General features: G+C 38.7%; 1 protein-coding gene across 4 annotated transcripts in view; it reads right to left on the bottom strand.

The window, feature by feature from the left end:
• Positions 1 to 18,512, bottom strand: part of ZFAND6 (zinc finger AN1-type containing 6) — a 55,878-nt gene extending 37,366 nt beyond the window's left edge. Inside the window, exon 1 of one of the 4 annotated variants that reach the window (XM_018066299.1) lies at positions 18,337 to 18,512. The gene's annotated coding sequence lies outside the window, so the exon portion shown is untranslated. Of the gene's footprint in view, positions 1 to 8,084; positions 8,143 to 18,336 lie in introns of those variants that run through there. The other 3 variants (XM_018066297.1, XM_018066298.1, XM_005695062.3) reach the window with 3 other exon arrangements.

Raw genomic sequence — 19,362 nt, 5'->3', positions numbered from 1 at the left:
GCTACAGAAAAACTCACAGTGGTATCAAAACAAAAAATTTTGTGACTTTCTCTGGTTGCATTCAGTGGCTTAGGTTTAAAAGCAGCGTATATAAACGGTAGAATTGCTCCAAGACTAGAGGCTAAGAATACTAGGAAGAAAAATGACTGAAGAGGGAACTGAAGCAAAGGAAAACAAAGAAGTACTACTGGGAGTGAGGTCTTGATAGAGCTTAAGACTAAGTATGGTGGGGAAAAGGGGAGTGAGAATTGGAATGACAGGAGGCTAAAGCCAGAGGAACAGTAGGTAGCATTCAACATTTGTCATTTAGGAAACATAATTTAACCCCACGAAGAGATGCCACTTCATGTCCACTGCTAAGTCGCTTCAGTTGTGTCCGACTCTGTGCGACCCCATAGACGGCAGCCCACCAGGCTCCCCCGTCCCTGGGATTCCCCAGGCAAGAACACTGGAGTGGGTTGCCATTTCCTTCTCCAATGCATGAAAGTGAAAAGTCAAAGTGAAGTCGCTCAGTCGTGTCTGACTCTTAGCGTCCCCATGGACTGCAGCCTACCAGGCTCCTCTGTCCATGGTATTTTCCTGGCAAGAGCACTGGACTGGGGTGCAATTGCCTTCTACATCATGTCTACTAGAGCAGTTAAATTTAAAAAGACTTACTACTGTATCAAGTGTTGGTGTTGGCAGGGTTAAAGAGAAAAACTCACACATTCCTGATGGGAACACAGAACGCAACAGAAACTTAGGAATACAGTTAAACCATTTCTTACAAAGTTACACATGCAGTTATCACACGACCCAGTAATTCCAGTTCTAGGTTTCTACTTAAGAGAAACAAAAATGTATGCCACACAAAAACTTACACATAAATGTTCTTGGCAGCATTATTCAAATTAGCTGAAAATTGGAAACAATCCATTCGGAGAAGGCAATGGCACCCCACTCCAGTACTCTTGCCTGGAACTTCATCGGAAATAGACGGGGAAACAATGGAAACAGTGTCAGACTTTATTTTGGGGGGCTCAAAAATCACTGCAGATGGTGACTGCAGCCATCAAATTAAAAGACGCTTACTCCTTGGAAGAAAAGTTATGACCAACCTAGATAACATATTCAAAAGCAGAGACATTACTTTGCCGACTAAGGTACGTCTAGTCAAGGCTATGGTTTTCCCAGTGGTCATGTATGGATGTGAGAGTTGGACTGTGAAGAAAGCTGAGTGCCAAAGAATTGATGGGTTTGAACTGTGGTATTGGAGAAGACTCTTGAGAGTCCCTTGGACTGCAAGGAGATCCAACCAGTCCATTCTGAAGGAGATCAGCCCTGGGATTTCTTTGGAAGGAATGATGCTAAAGCTGAAACTCGAGTACTTTGGCCACCTCATATGAAGAGCTGACTCACTGGAAAAGACTCTGATGCTGGGAGGGGTTGGGGGCAGGAGGAGAAGGGGACGACAGAGGATGAGATGGCTGGATGGCATCACTGACTCGATGGACGTGAGTCTGAGTGAACTCCGGGAGTTGGTGATGGACAGGGAGGCCTGGCTTGCTGCGATTCATGGGGTCGCAAGGAGTCGGACATGACTGAGCGACTGAACTGAACAGAAGCCAAGACAGTTCAATGGGAGAAAGGACAGTCTTTTCAACAAATAGTGCCAGGAAAATAGAATATCCATGCAAAATTATGAGGCTGAACCCTTTACCTTATACCACGTGCAAAAATTAACTGAAAATGGATCAAAGATCTAAACATAAGAGCTAAAATTACAAAACTTCTAGGAGGAAACACGTGGCAAAAGATATAAATACTTAATATCTAGAATATATAAAGAACTCCTACAATTCAACAAACAATTTAATCCAAAAATAGGCAAAGGACTTGAATAGACATTATTTCCAAAGAAGGTATACCCAAGCATGGCCAATAAAGCACATGAAAAGATGCTCAACATCACTAATCATTAAGAAATGCAAATCAAAACCAGAATGAGATATCACTTCATATCATTAAGATGGCTATTCTCAAAAAATCAGTACATTTTGCTGAGGATGTGGAGTAACTGGAACTCTTCTGCATTGGTGATAGGAATATAAAATAGTGCAGCCTCTGTGGAAAAGTTTGGCAGCTCCTCAAAAAGTTAAATATAGGATTACTTATGATCCAGCAATTCCACTTCTAGGGATATACCCAAAATATTTGAAATCAAGACCCAGAACAGATATTTACAATGTTTATATCATCATTACACAATAGCCAAAAGGCAGAAACAACCCAATGGCCATGGATGGATAAAAAAACAAAAATGTGATAAACATACATACAATGGAATATTACTGCCTTGAAAAGGAATGAAATTCTCATATATGCTACTAGATGAATGAACCTTGAAGGCATTATGCTAAGTGAAATGGGTCAGACACAAAAGGATTAACAGTTTGATTATACTTAGATTAAAAAAGGGAGGGGGGGACGGTGGAGAAAACAAGAAGGGAAAAAAAGAAAAGGCAAAAAAAAAAAAAAAGGAAGGGAGGGACCAAGCTAATGACAGACATTGCTACATGGATATACCTCACAAAAACAACCTAGGTGATGAAAGAAGCCAAACTCAAAAGACCATGTATTTCATGATTCTATTTATATCAAATGCTGAGAAAGAACAAATCTACAGAGAAGAGAGCAGGCTATTGGTTGGTTACCCAGGACTGGGGATGGAAATGAGACCTGTTTAAAAACACTCAAAGAATCTTTCTGGAGTGATGGAAATGTTCTAAAACTGGAATGTCCAGCTAATCTAGACAAGATTAGCTGAAGTATTTAACTTTTTTGATGATACAATATTTGATATTAAAGAATACATGCAGCCCATTTCCTTATCTGTAACTTACTCAGAAGCTTATATGACTTGGGTTCACAGGTAGATTCTTTATACACCTGGATGCAAAAATGAACACAAGGTTCTGGCTAACATCTACTTTAGGAGGTTACTAGCATTTTTAATTGCTCAGATGAAGTGTGTTCACACTTTGCCTAATCTTCCTCTTATACAACCAGGTCTCATGCTTTTATTATGTGAGGAATTCAACAGCTATGAAATGCAAAACTAACCACACATGGAAAACTACCTGAAGATTTCCTATATTTCAATCTTTTACCTTCTTACATTCTAGGGATGCTAAAATGTTCTGTATCTTTTTAGGCATGTTCCAAAAAACTGTCAGAAATACGTCTTTGAAAACATTTGTCTTTAAGCTCTGGCAAGTTGTTGTTGTTATTTTTCTGAACCTCATGGGATGCAGATTCTTAGTTCTCTAACCAGGGATGGAACCCATGCCCCCCTGCCCTTGACGTACAGAGTCCTAACCACTGGACCACCAGGGAATTCCCTCAGGCAACAGGTTATGATTTTGTCTTTTAAGGAGGGACTGCTAATAGCTCAGAATGGTGTGTGTGGAGGGGAGCTGGGGCCGGGGAGATGTATTAGTAAGCAGAGGTTAGACTAGGAAGTCACATGGCTGGGTGGTTAAAAGGGACTTTGATATGGCAAACTTCAGTTCAAAGTATGCTAGCCACTCACAAGCTGAGGCAACCCTAGACAAATTATTAATAGGAAGTGTTTCTAAATCATCTCACTTGTTAAATGAAGGTAACAATACTTCCTCCTCTTAAGGTTATTGGGTAACTACCTCAGAGAACCCTTAGGACAGAATCAGCTGGTAAAAAATTCAAAAGGCAATAAGAAATCACTATAGAATTTTAAGCAGAGACAGACGTGAATGAATAGTGAAGAATGTATCATAGAGAGCCAAAACTAAAAGTGAAGATTGGTCAGGGTGCTGTTTTAGTAATCTAAGAAACCACACTGTCATGCGTGCTAAAACAGTGAAGAAAAAAAGGATTGATTCCAGAGTTACTATGGATTTTAAATCAATGGGAAGTTGTGGCTAACTGGGGGAGAAGAGAAGGAAGACTCAGTGGCACCTGGGTTCTGACATGGATGGTAATACCACCGCACGTTTACTGTGAGGGTAGGGGGAAAAGGACTTGAAGGACACTGCTGGGGAGGACAAAATAAGCCACTTAGCTTTGGTGAGTTTAACACAGGTGTGGAAGAAACGCTCAAGGAAGAGTTCAGTGAACAGGAGTCTTAAGTGCAAACAAAAAATCCGTATTTAAGACACTAATCTCAGAACCATTAATATATAAAGATGTTAACTGATGATATGGGACTGGAGATTATCCAAGAAGTATAGAGTGAGAAGAGTGTTAAGGTCAGAATCCTATGAAATTCCAATACTTAAAAGCTGTAATGAGGAAACAGCAAGGATAGAGATCAGAAACAGAAGGAAGCCCAGGCACATCACTAAACTTAGGGGAGAAGCCTCAAGAAGTAAGGCACAGTCAATATACTAAGCTCTGCTAAGAAATCACGTACCTACAAAAAATGTGGGAGTAGGGGAAGTAACCAAGATGCTTATTTGTGGAGGGAAAAAATGGGTATAAGGATAGAAAGATCTGTTCGCTTCTACAAAAACAGTACTAACCACAGTGTTTTGAGTTCATTTTTTTTCTAACGATATACAAAAACACAGAAAAATCAGATTCAGCCAAAGAGGTTAATATACATTATCAGTTAATAAATAAGCATTTTCAAGTTACAAAAAAAAAAAAAACAAAAAAACAAAAAACCACCTCCTAAAACATTTACCTACTTTTATAAAGAAGCCATAAGGGAAACCATTGCAAAACTGTAAAGTCCCCTTTTACACAAAGAGATATTGTAACTACTAAGCCACAGTTTCAAGGCTCTTTCACATTTTACCAACTTTCTGTCCATTAACCTTTTCCTCTGTCATTAAGAAAAAGAAATCAACGCATTCTCCTTGAATGAAGACTAGCATCAGACACTGAATGCATTTAATATCCTTCCTCTAGATCACTTTTTTCCTTCACTTTAAAAGAATAAAATAGAATTATTGCTACTGTTATCTTGTCTCAATATTAGGTCATTTAAAGATTCTTCTCCCTCTAGAAAATTGGCCTCTACCCTCGGAATGAAACTACTGTACTAAAAGGATACTCCTTAGTTCAAACTGTGGACCAGAAATCAGTAGTAGGGGTACAGAAGAGAAACAATGGAAGGTTATCCTTCTCAAAAGCACTGCAGGCAGATTCTCCACTGTCTGAGCCACCAGGGAAGCCCGAAGTTCTAATGTTACCAGAGTTCTAGGAGAGGAGGTAAACCTGTATCTTGCCTACTCACTAAAATATAATCTAGAGCTAAATTTGAAATGACTTTCACTAAAACTGTTGTATTTACAATTACTTTCATCTCTATCTGGCAGCAATAAGATGAATCGGTTAAGAACAAAATTAAATACGTTTTCTTAAATTCAGAACAAAGGAAATATGATACAAATGTTTTAACCACCAACATAAATCTTAAATATTTAGGTGAAACAATTGTTCTACTCATGAATCAAATATTTAGATTATCTGTATAAAATCCTGACACACCTAGCAAATTTAAATGCAGAGAAAATGTATTTCACAACAACTGCTTCATTAATTAAAAGTCATCAGGTTTTATTTTTTTCTCTTCCATTTCAAATGTTAAGAAAACCAAAATATCTGGAAAGAAAAAAAAAAAATCACTCCTAAGCCACAACAAACACAACAGCCATGAAAAGAAACTTCCCCCAGAAATATACAAAAAGCCAAAGATTTAAGTTTATCAGCAAAAATTTACAGAAATTATTTACTAAATTTATTAAATTATTTAAACTGAAAAATGAGCTGAACTATTTAGTTCAAGATTATACATACATGCTTAACTACTGGCTCCACTAGTGAATTAGAACTTAACTCATGACTTATCACTGACTCCTATTTATAAATTAGATTTTTTAAATGTCTTATAGAATTTTACTTTAAAACAACTTTTTAAGTTTATTCTGGAACATTAGTTAACAAGGTCACATCCTGACAATCCTAGCCTATTCTATTTAACAGACTAGGTGCCAAGCTTATACACAATGCAGCAGTTACTGCCAAAGAACACTCTTAGACGGGAAGAGCACAAGACTAGTAACACACTATGTGTATATGGTCATCTTACCTTCAACTGAAAACCTAAGGAACACTAGGAAAGTGCTAGTATTTTAAAACCTAGATCTGTAACATAGATCTATGTTTCTACATCGTACTTAAAAAATCAGAAATGCACAAAGTGACAAAGGCTATTCATATCTGTTCAGACTAACCTTAAGTATTTCAGCTCCCTCTCTAAAAATGTTTCTGATGTTTTTCTTAGAAGAAAATCCTCTGATATGTGCTACCAGAAGAGACATGTACTAAGGAAAATTTGTGTGAGCAACAATTCCAATGTAAAACATCAAGCCCTGTACTTAACTGACAGCTTCACATACAATACAACCAACAAAGATATAATTGCTCACTTAAGTAGGTAAAAATTCTCCCAATTTCCTTCAGCTGATTTTAATGTCCAGAAAATGGATTCAGATTCATCTACATCGTGGAAAACGGAATTTAAAACAGCCTATTAGTTTAGGCAAAAACTAATCAACAAGTCAGACACCTTCAGAGGCACACTTTAATGAGAACACTTAGGGGCTACCCATTAGAGAAATTTTAAAGCACATTTTTCTGGTGGCAATATAAACTGGAATAACCTTTTTCAAAAGCAATTTGGCTACTGAAGTCTTTATAGCCTTTGATCTAGGTAAGCCCACTCTAGGGGATTTTCCCAAAAGAAATATAGAAGAAAATATCTTAAAATTTACACAAAGAGGTTTGTTTAGCAATACCATTTAAAATGGTGAAAAATTAGGAACAATCTAAATGTAAAACAGGCAAAAAACTAGGTAGATTAAGGTCCCATTAACCTAAGGGAATTCTATAGCAAATGAAATGAAAACATAAATAAATGATACAGTTTGATAAAAAATAGAAAACTGTCTTTATTAACAATCATGGGGAAAATATAAGAATATGGTAAGGTACACAATAGAACAGGGAAAGAAGACCACCTCACAACAATCTTGTGGATATCTGGGTGACTTTCCTTGATTTTATTAGTATTATAGTATTGCTTATGCAATAGATGGAGCAGAAAGCATTAATTTAAAACCTTTTGTGTGATCTGAAAGAAGCAGCATAGTAAATACAAGTATACTGACTGAAATGCTTAGGTGACATTTGGACCAATTATTCAAATTATTCTAAACCTTAATTTCTATGAGATCAAAGAGCAATAATACAAAAACAAGGACCTCTAAGGGAAACTTCTGGTACTGAAACATAGTAAAATTATTTCTTAAGTAAAAAATGTCAATAGATTTATAGACACTTTTTAAGTTTTGGCAGCCTATTTATACTTCTTAAAAATATAAATTCATTCATTTCCTGTTTCAAAAGGGTGTTGATTGCTTTATGTCCACCTTGAAAGAAATGAAGTTTGAAAGGAGGACAAAGTTTTACCTTGTTCTATATAAAATGAATCTATGATCTTTTAAAAAAGCAAAACTAAAATTATGAGCATACTAAAAAGCGCCAACACATTGGTAGATTTAAAATACACTGAAGTTTAAAAAGGGGGGGATGTATGCTGGGGGGTAAAAAAAAATTAACAGCTGGCATTTCAATTCTTTAAAAAGGACACCTTTAAACCTACCACATATATCTGTCTTTTAGCAACTTCACATCTTAAGTTTAAGGAAAATGACATAAACAGACCTCCTCCTCAAGATGTCATTTATAAAAACTGACAAATGACTCTTCAAACATCCAATCTGAGAGAAAAGACTGTTACTGGAGATGATTTTTATGCAAGTATTTTTTAATGACACTTAAATTCTGAACTAAAAATAATGATAAAAGAAAGTCAAGTTTGATTCTCTGAACACCTATTTCCTGTCCAAACAGCCCTTTTGTTCTGCTTCCCTGCTTAATTTTAATGTTCAGTTTGCATCAGAAAATAGCAATAATGACAAAAGCTGGCATACACAGAAGCACAAAGGAGCAAAAGTGTAAAATAAAGGATCATTAAAAGATTAGAACAAAAATCCTACCAACAAAACCTCCACAATTTTCTGTTTGCTTCACCTCAGATTAACTTCACTTGAAGCTGTACTCCAAAGCAACCAAACCTGAATACCAAGCTCCACCTTCTCCAATTCTAGTGGCTGAAGAGTAAAACCTCCTCCCTGTTAGTGAAACTGATAATTGTGATTGGATACGGCTAATATCCATTATTTTAAAGAACTTTTCCTTGCTAGCAGGTTAGGTTAAACATACTAAAACCCCCTGGATAAGCTGGTTTCTTAAAGAAACAGTAGGTAATGTTTCAGTTTTCCCATCATATACTATTTGCTTACTCTTTTGTCTAGGTAAAAAATAAATAAACCAAGTAACAGCAATGAAAATCTCACAGAAGAAGTGTTAATTTGCAGTTCAGTGACCAAGCGTTTAAAATACAATGCTTTTAAACGAAATTAATTGATGTTTTTTTTTACAGAGCCTGAGAGTGAAGTTATGCTTTATAAAGACAAGATTCCTTTTTCAATAGAGTTCACATTTGGTATGAAATCTAAAACACCAACAGAAATCCACCACAAAAATTTTGCTAATGAGAACAAAATAGTATTTTCTCTAAGACTTAAAACATAAAACTACATCTTAAATGAAAATACATAGAACTAAAATATTGAATGCAAAAATTTCTAAGATATCAAATACAATATCACAAGAATAGAGTAAAATTTTCAGTGACATCAGACTGATATTTCTATTTAAAACTGAAGAAAAATGAGGCAAATATTATTTCTATGTCACCACACTTACAGGTTTGATGTCATGTTTTGCAAGGTTAATGCTTATCCACTGCAAAAACAAAAGACAACTTGTTCTAATGAACTTCAGGATGGTTCAAGTCATTTTCTTTTTTAGTTTTTTTAAAAGAAAAGTGGACACTATTTTGCATCCTACTGAGATATTAATCTAAGGTGGCATAGTAACCCTAAGGGAGAGCTGAAGGGTATTCTCCTCTTAAAATATAAGTTACATTAAATGTTATTTTTACTACAGAGATTCTAAAGAGATTCTGACTTTTGAACAAAGATCTTTGGTCACTTTGGACATTACAAAATTGGCTGTATTTTAAAATTTGCTGTATGCTTAAATTAGAACCGTTTATGTTTTTAGGAGTTTGATCCGTTAACTGTTACTCTGACATTCATCATTATCTGATTGAATGACAAATTTAAAGAGTATTCACCTCTACCAAAAATTGACTTATAAAAACAAATTCAAAATTTAAACAAATCAGAGTAGCTCCTTCTTAAAATATACTGTTACTTTACGTAAGAATTTTTCATTTAAATTTCATTTTCTGAGTTAAAAATCTTGCAAGCATTTTTCCTCAAAGAAAATTCATACATTAAAACAACATAAAGCCAACAAACTTATTCTGAATACAAAGAGAAGTCTTTGTAAGAAACTGAAAATGCACATAATTGCAACTAGACATGAATATGGAGTAATACCCCACAGAAGCCCAAACAGCTGCATAATCTATTATCCCTTTTAAGTGGACAAATTGAAAGAGCCAATTCACAGAGGTCCAGTCCCAAGATCCTTTGCAAGGATTCACAGCTTTGAATGCCCAGCACTTCACAAGTCAAGTTCAGGTTTTCTTCCCACTGTGTGGACACATGCAAAAAGACCCTGGGAGGAGAAGAGGTACAGGAGCAGACAATAGGAAAAATACACAATTTGAGTTATAGCATCAAACTTGAGTTACATCATAAAACAAGTTTTAGATGGCCAAAATTTTACAGGGTTATAGAAAAAGAGACAGCGAACATTCTACTTTTAAAATTTGGCAAACATAAAATTAGTCTTCGGCTATGGGAACCAAATGAACCTTTGTTCTAACATCAATTTTTCACATCAAAGTTAACTATTTGTGTACAACAAAGACACAGAACATACACTAATCTAACACCAAAATCCTCTCCATTTACAACCAAAAGAAAATATAGATTGAAATATAGACTGAACTATTCAGATGGTTCAAAGATCACTAGGACCTATTTAAAAGAACTGCAAGTTGACAAGTATCATTTTAGGTGGCTTACAGAGTAAAAGTATTGTATTCCTCTTCTGAATCTGCAATAGAAGAAAACAACAGACAAAATAGCTAACAAGAGAGCGATACCACAACTGAAGTTATCTGAAAGTAACTCTGCTTCCTGGGAACAGGAAGGCGGCAAAAGGGTCAAGGCTTCCTCAAGGCTCCCTGATTGCTTGTGACATCACTTTTCCAACATCAAATATTCAAAGGGTGTACTCTTTGTGAGAGTTCAGAGGTTTTCACAAATCTATCAACTGAAAACAGTTTAGAAGAGATCAAGCCACTAAACAACTTGGTCTCATTTCACTTACTATTAAAAAGACCCTATATAAAAAGGCAATACCTAGACTATTAGGAATAGCCTTCGGTACCTTCAGAGCAGGGGGAAAACTTCCATGGAATTTTTAGGGACTGAGAATGGTTCAAAATATTCTTCCTACAACAGAAATTATTACTTGGCAGTAATATCCCTGAGTGCTACAGGTAGTTAAGGCAGCAGCTGGTGAAAGGTAGCTGGTGACAATAGCAAAACAAGACTAAGGTCACTAAGGATAAAGTCCGAAAACCATCAACTGATGGAGGGAAAAAATATTTAAGAAATATTTCCCTGACAAATACAGTGTCTACAGAAGTGAGGTATGTATTTGAGTTTGGAACTCCTGATGACTATCTTCTCATTAAGAGAAAAAAATACAAAGTGAGCATGGGGGAGAAAGAGGGGGCACTGAGGGCCCATTCAGCAGACTACCAAACACAAGGGAAACATTTAGGAAGTAAACAGGTAAAAAAGCATAAACCAAGCTTAAAAAGAGACAGCTTTCTGTAAGACAGTAAATTGTTCTAAGTCTAAAGAAACAGACAAGGTCACCAATAAATGTAAATTAAAAAGGAACAGGGATCATAATATGGAGACCAAAGAATAAGTAAAAGAAATGCATTCATAGTCCCCAATTATTTAGATTTAATAGTTATGAATTTTCATGTGCCAAACAACACACAATCGATCATCTAAGTAAACTGCTACACAAAGAAAAATGACAGAAAACAGGTTGGCAGACTTTAAATTCCCTCTCTGGTTAGCAGCCTAAAGCCAGAAAAACATAACCAAAAGATGAATGATGCACAGCAATTATTTAATAAGGACAGTTCTTTATTTAGCTATCAAAAGAAAAGCTTCTTTTCTCAACAGTCATAGGAAAAAATTTTAAATTATAGTCCAGAAGAAAACCAACAATTTTAAAAAGCAAAAGTTGAATAGGTAATGTTTTCTACCTACTGAAAAGCTTATTCATTCATCAAACATTTTGAACACCTACTATATATATGCTGGGCACCACTGGCTGCTGTAAATGCCACCGTGAACTGTCCCTCCATCCTAGAAACTTACGGTCTAGAGTCAGACCAGTGCTGACCACCTAGAAAATAATGCGAGTCACAGGCAATCTTCAACTTTCTGGTAGCCACATTAAAACACTACAATAAAGTTAAATTAACTGTCATAAATATTTTCTTTAACAGGAAATATGTAAGGTAGCATTACTTCAATATGTAATCAATATCTTAAAAATTGAGCTCTTTTCCCTTTTTTGTGATAGAAATCAATCTTGTATTTCATACTTACAGCACATCTCAATTCAGACTTGCCATATTTCAATAGCCAGATGTGGCTACTTAAACTTAAATACTGTAGCTTTTAGCCACATGATTATTCAGAAATTAAGATAAATTTTCATTACTGCACAAGACTCTATCTCTGCTGTCCACTGTAATAGCCACTAGTTGCATATAGATACAGAGCCCCTGAAATGTGACTAGTAAAACTGAGGATATGAATTTTTTACATTATTTAATTTTAGTTAATTTAAATAGCCACAAGTGGCTAGTAACTACAAGATTGAAAAGTACAGCTCTAGGAGAAAAAGACTGTTGAAACAAATCACATGCATTTAATGAATTGCAGTTGTTACAAGTATTTACCAAAGAAATGTCCAATGGGAAATGGGAAATGAGTAAATATAGCCAACAGAGAACTTAACCTGTTTTGCCAGCATTAAGGGTTAACTCATCAAAGGAAATCACAATTTAGCAAATGCAGACAGCCTTTGCAAAGATCCTGAGTGGGAGGAAAGTGAAAATACAGTAGAAATAATGAAGGAAAGTACCAAGGAGAAAAATAATCCAGGTTATTTGTAAGTGACCAATTTGGATCACAGACTATAAATAGGATAGGAAGGTGGTGAAGCAGAAGGAGCCTTAGCACTTGGAAATAAGTCTTGCAATAACCCCACTCTCTTCACTCAGTAAACTCCAGCCATTCCAATCTCCGGTCACCTAAATTGAGCCAGGTTCTTTTTGTCCCTTTTACTCCGGAAACTTGCCCCAGTATTTTTCTGATCTTAGAAGTCAGAATCACAGTTCCAAAATTTTTATTCCAGACAGGGTTTGAGGTAATAATCCAACTGGAGGATATGGCATGGAGGGGGTGGGACAGGGGCTTGAACCTGTTTGCAAAACAATTTTTACAAAACATGTTTACAGAACTAATTCAGTGTGTCACTTTTTTTTTTTTAATGTTGTGACAAGACTGGGGAAGTTAAGAAAACTTCCCAAACACACACACCATCACTAACTTTAAACGTTACATTCTCAGAACAAACATCCCAACTAGCATCTTCCAATCTCTATCAGGACACCCTACTTCTCTCCTTCCCAGCAGCTGTCAAAATCTGAAAACTCTATGCAGTGGTCTGTTAACAGCCTAGCTTTTCCAACGGACAGTAAACTCCATGACAGCAAAGATCCTGTATCATTCATCTCTGTCTCCTCAACACTTAGCACCATGCCCAAGTAGCATAGAGAACAGCTGAATGAAAACTCCAACAGCAGGGATTTTAATAAAGATATTACAGGTTAAATTTAAAGGAAAAAAAATACCTAAACTAGGCTCAAAGGAAAACTTAATGGCATTAAATTTTTTTCATTACACAACATAAAACATTAAGTAGAAATAACAGTATTTTCTAAATTAAAAAATTCAAGACCAAAAACAACCTGAAGACCCTGAGGAATCAACTAAAAATTCCAGGACCAACAAAGCAACAACCAAAAATTGTAAGGGGAGTGAGGGGAAGAGGATGGTAAGACTTAACAATAACAAAAGGAAAACACATTATTACTCCCAGTTACTAAAACAATGTGCACTGGCTGGTACTGAATAAAAGCTAAAAAGAACCAAACATAAATGTATTTAGTATATGACAAAGGCAGCTTTATTTGAAGGCAAAAGAAAAAGTTTTCTTTTATGGGGCTAAAATAACTGATTAACTACTAAGGAAAACTAAGGACAATTCTTTCACTTCACATATTATGTCAAAATAAATCTTCGATGAACAGAAGAGAGAGATGTGAAAAATGAAACCACAAAGAACTAGAAGAAAACAGTTATCTGGGTAGGAGAGTGCATTAACTATGAAAGTAGAAGCTGTAAAAACAATGTTATTAACCTAAACTTCTTAAAAGACAAAAATTTTTAATTAAAAAAGTAAATAAACAAAAGGCTAATGAAGAGCAAGGGAAAATGTTAGTAGGATGAGTCAAAGGGTGGCTATTCTAAATATAAACACCACCACAATGAGCCAAAGACAAACCAGAAGATGTTCAGAACCTATACCTCTATTATCATAACTCATTAATCTAAGAAATAAATTACAAATCTTATGAAAAGAAAAAGAAAGAAAAAATATTATTTCTGGTAAAGATAGGGAGGAAATGTGTACTCATATTTTTCATCGAACTTCATACAGGTTTGGTCAACTTATACTGCAACGTTAGTCAAACTTTTAAGATAAGATTTGTCAGTATTCATGAGTAAAAAAAAATGTTCATATACTTTAAACAATTTTAAGACTGGTTGAATCCTAAAGAAATAAGAAATACATGGTAAGATGTAGCTCTTAAGATGTTCTTTACCACATTGTAATAGTGAAAAAAAGGATAAAGAAGTAAGTTATACACAATAAGTGACTAGTTAAATTAACAGTACTTTCATAAGACAAAATGGCAGGTACCTTTTAAAAATCTTATTTTCAATATATAGGGACCTAACAGTAAAGCTGTTTTTTCCAGTAGTCACACATGGATGTGAGAGTTGGACTATAAAGAAAGCTGAGCACCAAAGAATTGATGCTTTTGAACTGTGTGGTGTTGGAGAAGACTCTGGAGAGTCCCTTGGACTACAAGGAGATCCGACCAGTTCATCCTAAAGAAAATCAGTCCTGAATATTCATTGGAAGGACTGATGTTGAAGCTGAAACTCCAATACTTTGGCCACCTGATGTGAAGAACTGACTGATGTTGAAGCTGAAACTCCAATTCTTTGGCCACCTGATGTGAAGAACTGACCTATGTGAAAAGACCCTGATGCTGGGAAAGATTTTTAAAAAGCAGGAGAAGGGGACGACACAGGATGAGATGGTTGGATGGCATCACCGACTCAATGGACATGAGTTTGAGCAAACTCCGGGAGTTGGTGATGGACAGGGAGGCCTGGCGTGCTGCGGTCCTTGGGGTCGCAAGAGTCAGGCACAACTGAGGGACTGAACTGAACGGTAAAGCTGAGGAAATCCTTGCCCATAAGCAGTTTACTTCAAGCAGGGGATACAGACAATAACCAGATAAATCACTTCAGATGTAAGGTTCTCAAAGGACACAAAGAAGGTAACACAGCCAGCTGACAGGGAAAGTGGTCTGAGATGGCGTTTCATAAGGAGTGACATTTGAGCAAAACACGACTGGGTGTTCAGGCAGAAGGAACAATTTTAAGAGAACTAAGCTTGGCATACAGCACTGCTGGGGGTACACGAGTCAGGGTGAGCAGCATTAAGATAAGCCTGTGAGGCTGATGGGCCCGACAGTCTAGATCAGCCACAAACAAGTCCTGCCCAAGAGGTACCTTAAGTGGAAAACACACAACCAATGGTGAAGACGGTCTTAAAAAAGTAAAATATATCCCATTAATTTCTTATACTGACCACTTGCTGAATCACAGTATTTTGGGTTAAAAAATATTTCACCTGTTTCTCTTTGTAAATGTGGCTATTAGAAAATGTTTAACTACTTATGTGGTTCCCATTTGTAGCTCCTATTGTATTTTCATTGGACACTGCTGGTCAAGAGTATTAAAAAATCTGGATTTGTTTTGAGTCTGAGAATAAGATAATCTAATTTACACACTGAAACGATTGTTCTGCACAGGAAAGGGAGAGAACCTTGAAGCAAAGATACCAGTGAGGTGACTACCACCACCATACCATGTACAACAAAGGTGTTGAAATGGATCATGTTTGGTTTAAGTTTTGAACACAGAAGCAGCCTAGTACTGTTTAGAATTCAACGTTTAATTGTTTAGGATAAGAAAAACAAAAACAGAGAGACTGGTGGGATACCTGCCAAAATATTAATAATTACTCATTCTTTGCTAACTTTTCTGATGGTTTAGGGGAAAAAAAAAAGTTGCCCTCATAATGAAATACAAAACTGAGGTTTGTTTTTGTTTTTTTAAAGCAAGATAAAATAGTCCTATCAAAACAAAGCCTCCTGACACATGTCTGCAGGCTGCGTGCACTGTCCTTAAAAAACAAAAAACACCACTTCTCATGCCTATAAAAAAGTTCACTCAAAGATATATATAAACTCATATTACTTATACACACACCATTTTCAGGAAGTTAATACTGCTTCATAATTTATCTTTGCGTTGCTGTTCACACAATAAATCCCAAATCTGAGGCGGGGGTGGGGGGGTGGCATAAAAAGTACTTAAATGTGTTGCTAACATATCCTGATCAATATTCACCACATACCTTTCTCAAAAATGTTCCAAAGGACACATACAATGTAATTCCAGAGAATAATACTCATTTTCCTTAGAAGCTCTGCCATTTGATAGGTGCTCCACTTAACTAAAGTCTGCGTAACTGATAGGATAAACTCAGGACAGGTTTCTTTTACACATGTGTACTACGGCACAAGAGAAGTTTTAAGAAGCTTGCTAGAGTAAAGAGTGGGAAAGGGAACCCCAGAAAAGTGGTTTATTTTATACCCAATCAAGTGTTTTTTTCTACTGTATTTACATTTTTGCAGTGAAAAAGTTGACAGCAAATAGTGCCAGACTTCTTACCATGGGATTTCCAAGGACAACATTCATTTAGACTGACAGGAATCCTGGTTTCTCATGCAGATGTTCAAAAACTATTAACCAATTACTATGGATATGAATTTGCCATTAAAACATAACAGAGAATCCTTAAGTTTTTCATTTATTTCTAGTATCTCAATCTATTTTACCCCTGAGTACCTAAAATGTCCCAGTGAAATCTGCATTCACCCTAAAGCAACTCTTGCGCTTGTGTACCAGGAGCCAGGAAACCGGAAATGTTCATGGGACACAGCTGGTGACAGCAAAACAGAATCAAAGACGCAGGCTAAAGGCCCATGAGTCGTGGAAGATGAACACAATATTAGTCCTTACAGTAACAGAGCAATGAAACGAAGTGAACTGCAGCCATATATTCTTTTTATAAAAAAGCTCAAAAGAAAAACATACTAAACACACAGTTTGAGGACACAGACGTTATGTTATGAAACTTCTAAAAAAAAAATGCAAGGGAATGGTAAACAAAATACACTAGACTGAAACGATTACCTTGGTAAGGACAGGCAGAGGTGTAAGACAGATAAGAAACTCATAAACATATGCAAGTGTTGGTAATATTCCAACTTTTGGTTTAGAGATGGAAAGCATGGATTTTTATTACATTTTTATCTCTTTATGCTCTATTGTGTACAGCATACTTTAACACTGTGTTGTCTGTGTTCATACCTTTGTGGCATTAAATATACTTTGAATACTTCGCTTAAAAAGCTGTAATTAACATACAATAAACTGCATATACTTAAAAGTGTAAAATGTGATCTGTTTTGACACAGGAAATTATCACAGTTGAGACAATAAGCCAGCAACACCGAAATTCTCCTCCTGTACACCTCTGCAATCCCTGTTTCCCTTAAATACATTTTAAAACATAAAAGAAAGAAAATGTTAAAAGATAACCTGTTTGGGAAATATAAACGTGTATATTCTGCAGAAAGAAAACATTTTCCCTTGAAGCCCTGGACTAAGGGTAACTCGGCAAAATGTCCTAAAATTGGTAACATAAACATTACGTAACTAACCTTAAAAGTCTATGGGATTTTACATTAAAAAAAACAAATTCCGAATTTGATTTGACAGAGGACTTTAAACCTCTTGCTCGGAGCATTAAATCATTAATAACGAACCAGTTTTTTAACCACCAAACAACTTATACATGGTCTGTGTGTAACTTCTTCACCCTGCTGAACAGCTAATCTGAGTGTGAAGATAAATCATCTCCGCGTCTTAATCGGGTGGTTGGTTTGGCACAAAGTTTCGACATAAAAGTTAAAATCGTCTCAGACGCATTATTCTTTTGTCCTTGTTTACGTAGTTAGATGGCAACGTGAAAATACTACCCCAGAGGAAAATCGAGAAATTCTGAGTCCACCCAACAAAAGCGGAGAAAAGAGACACCCCCCCCACCCCGACCCCCTTTCCTTGTCTTGACTTGCTAGACTTTCCCCCTGGCCGGTGGCTGTAAACACGGCAGGTGAAAAACCCTTCCAAGAGGACTCGGGCTGGGAGGCGTGAGGCGAGGAACTTGACCCGGGCCGGTGACAGGGACGCGCCAGAGGGCGCCAGGGGTCCCTCCGGCCCCCGCCCGCCAACTGCTCGGAATGGGAGGACAGCGGCGGCTCCCCATCCCCCGAGGCCTGGGGGCAGTCGGGGGGGGTCTCACCTCGGCGCGCCGCCCCCGCCCCCGCTCCCAGCGGGAAGCCCGGGACCCCGAGGGCCCGCCGCGCGTCCGGGAGTTCCGCCGCACCTCAGCCCCCACCCCCGGGGCCAGGAAGCCCCTCACCCCTCAGCAAATACCCGGCCCGGGCCCGCGGCCGGCCCACCACCTGCTGCGCCCGCCGGCCGCCCTCCGCTTCCTGCTCCCCTGGGCCGGGAGGGGCCGGGGGCGGGCCTGGCGTCGCCTGAGCCGGTGGGGGAAGGGAGCGGGAGGGGGAGGGGAAGCGCCGGTCGCCGGGGCCCCACGGGCCCCGCTCCTCACCTGGCGGCGGCTCCCTCCGCCTGACGCGCTACCTGCCGCCGCCGGTCGCCGCCGGTGAATGGGGACAGGTGAGGCCGCCAAACCCCTGGTCGCTCCGGCCCCGCCGCCGCCGGCCCCTCCGTCCGCTGTTTATTAAACTTTTCTGTTTGGTTGTTCGGCCTGTGACGCGACTAGGGGGCAGAGCTCCGCGATTGGCCGGCGCCCGGCGCTGACGCGGCAACCCCCGCCCGCAGCCTAATTATTACCGGCCGGGGCGGAGCCGCAGGCCGGAGCCGGCGGGGAGGGGCGGGGCCAGGTCTCGGAGCAAGCGGTGATTGGCTGGAGCGTGAGAGGAGGCGGGGCGAAGCTAGGGGAGACTCTCCTCCAGCCTCTCCGCCTCCACTGTCCTTCCTCCGCCGGGGCTTCCTCCCGGCGGTAGCGGTGGCGGCAACAGGAGGGCGTTTCCTGGGGTCTAGAGGAGAGTCATCGAGTCTGGGGCGGTAGGTTCAGGTCCCTCTGCTACCACGAAGGGGGCTGCATGTTCCTGTGCCGGATCGAGTAGCCAGAAAGAGTTGCGTTTCACCTGCCAGTTGTGCAAGAAGGAATTCTTAGCTTTCCCCCACGTGCAACACTGTGCCCCCACCCCCCATTTTTGCAAGCGCAGAATCCAAGGCCTGGGGCACTACTGTGCCCGGTCCTGAGCCACTGCTTGGAAAGATAAGGAAAACTAGTAGAAGCGAGCGTGCACAGGTGTGTCCCCCCCGCCCCAACACACACACATGCATGGACGCACACGCCCCCACAGGCACCCGGACTCCTTTGCAAAACTCTTTGCAGAAGTGCACATCCACTTCCCAGCTGAGTGGGCTTCCCAGCTACTGTGCTGGGGCGTGGCGTGCTGAGCAGAACGGCTCTCCCACAGCTTCTCACCCTTGGGCTCTGATGCAGTACAAGTTCGAGGTCATTCAGTCCTGCCGTGATTAGAGGGGTTCAGATGGGGCTGGCAAGTAGAAGGTGGACCGGGTCCTGCGGGTCCTTTTTAGTTTT

Source organism: Capra hircus, chromosome 21 (genome assembly GCF_001704415.2).
Source record: "Capra hircus breed San Clemente chromosome 21, ASM170441v1, whole genome shotgun sequence".
In the NCBI taxonomy this organism is placed as follows: Eukaryota; Metazoa; Chordata; class Mammalia; order Artiodactyla; family Bovidae; genus Capra; species Capra hircus.
This window is presented reverse-complemented; position numbering and strand designations above follow the sequence as displayed.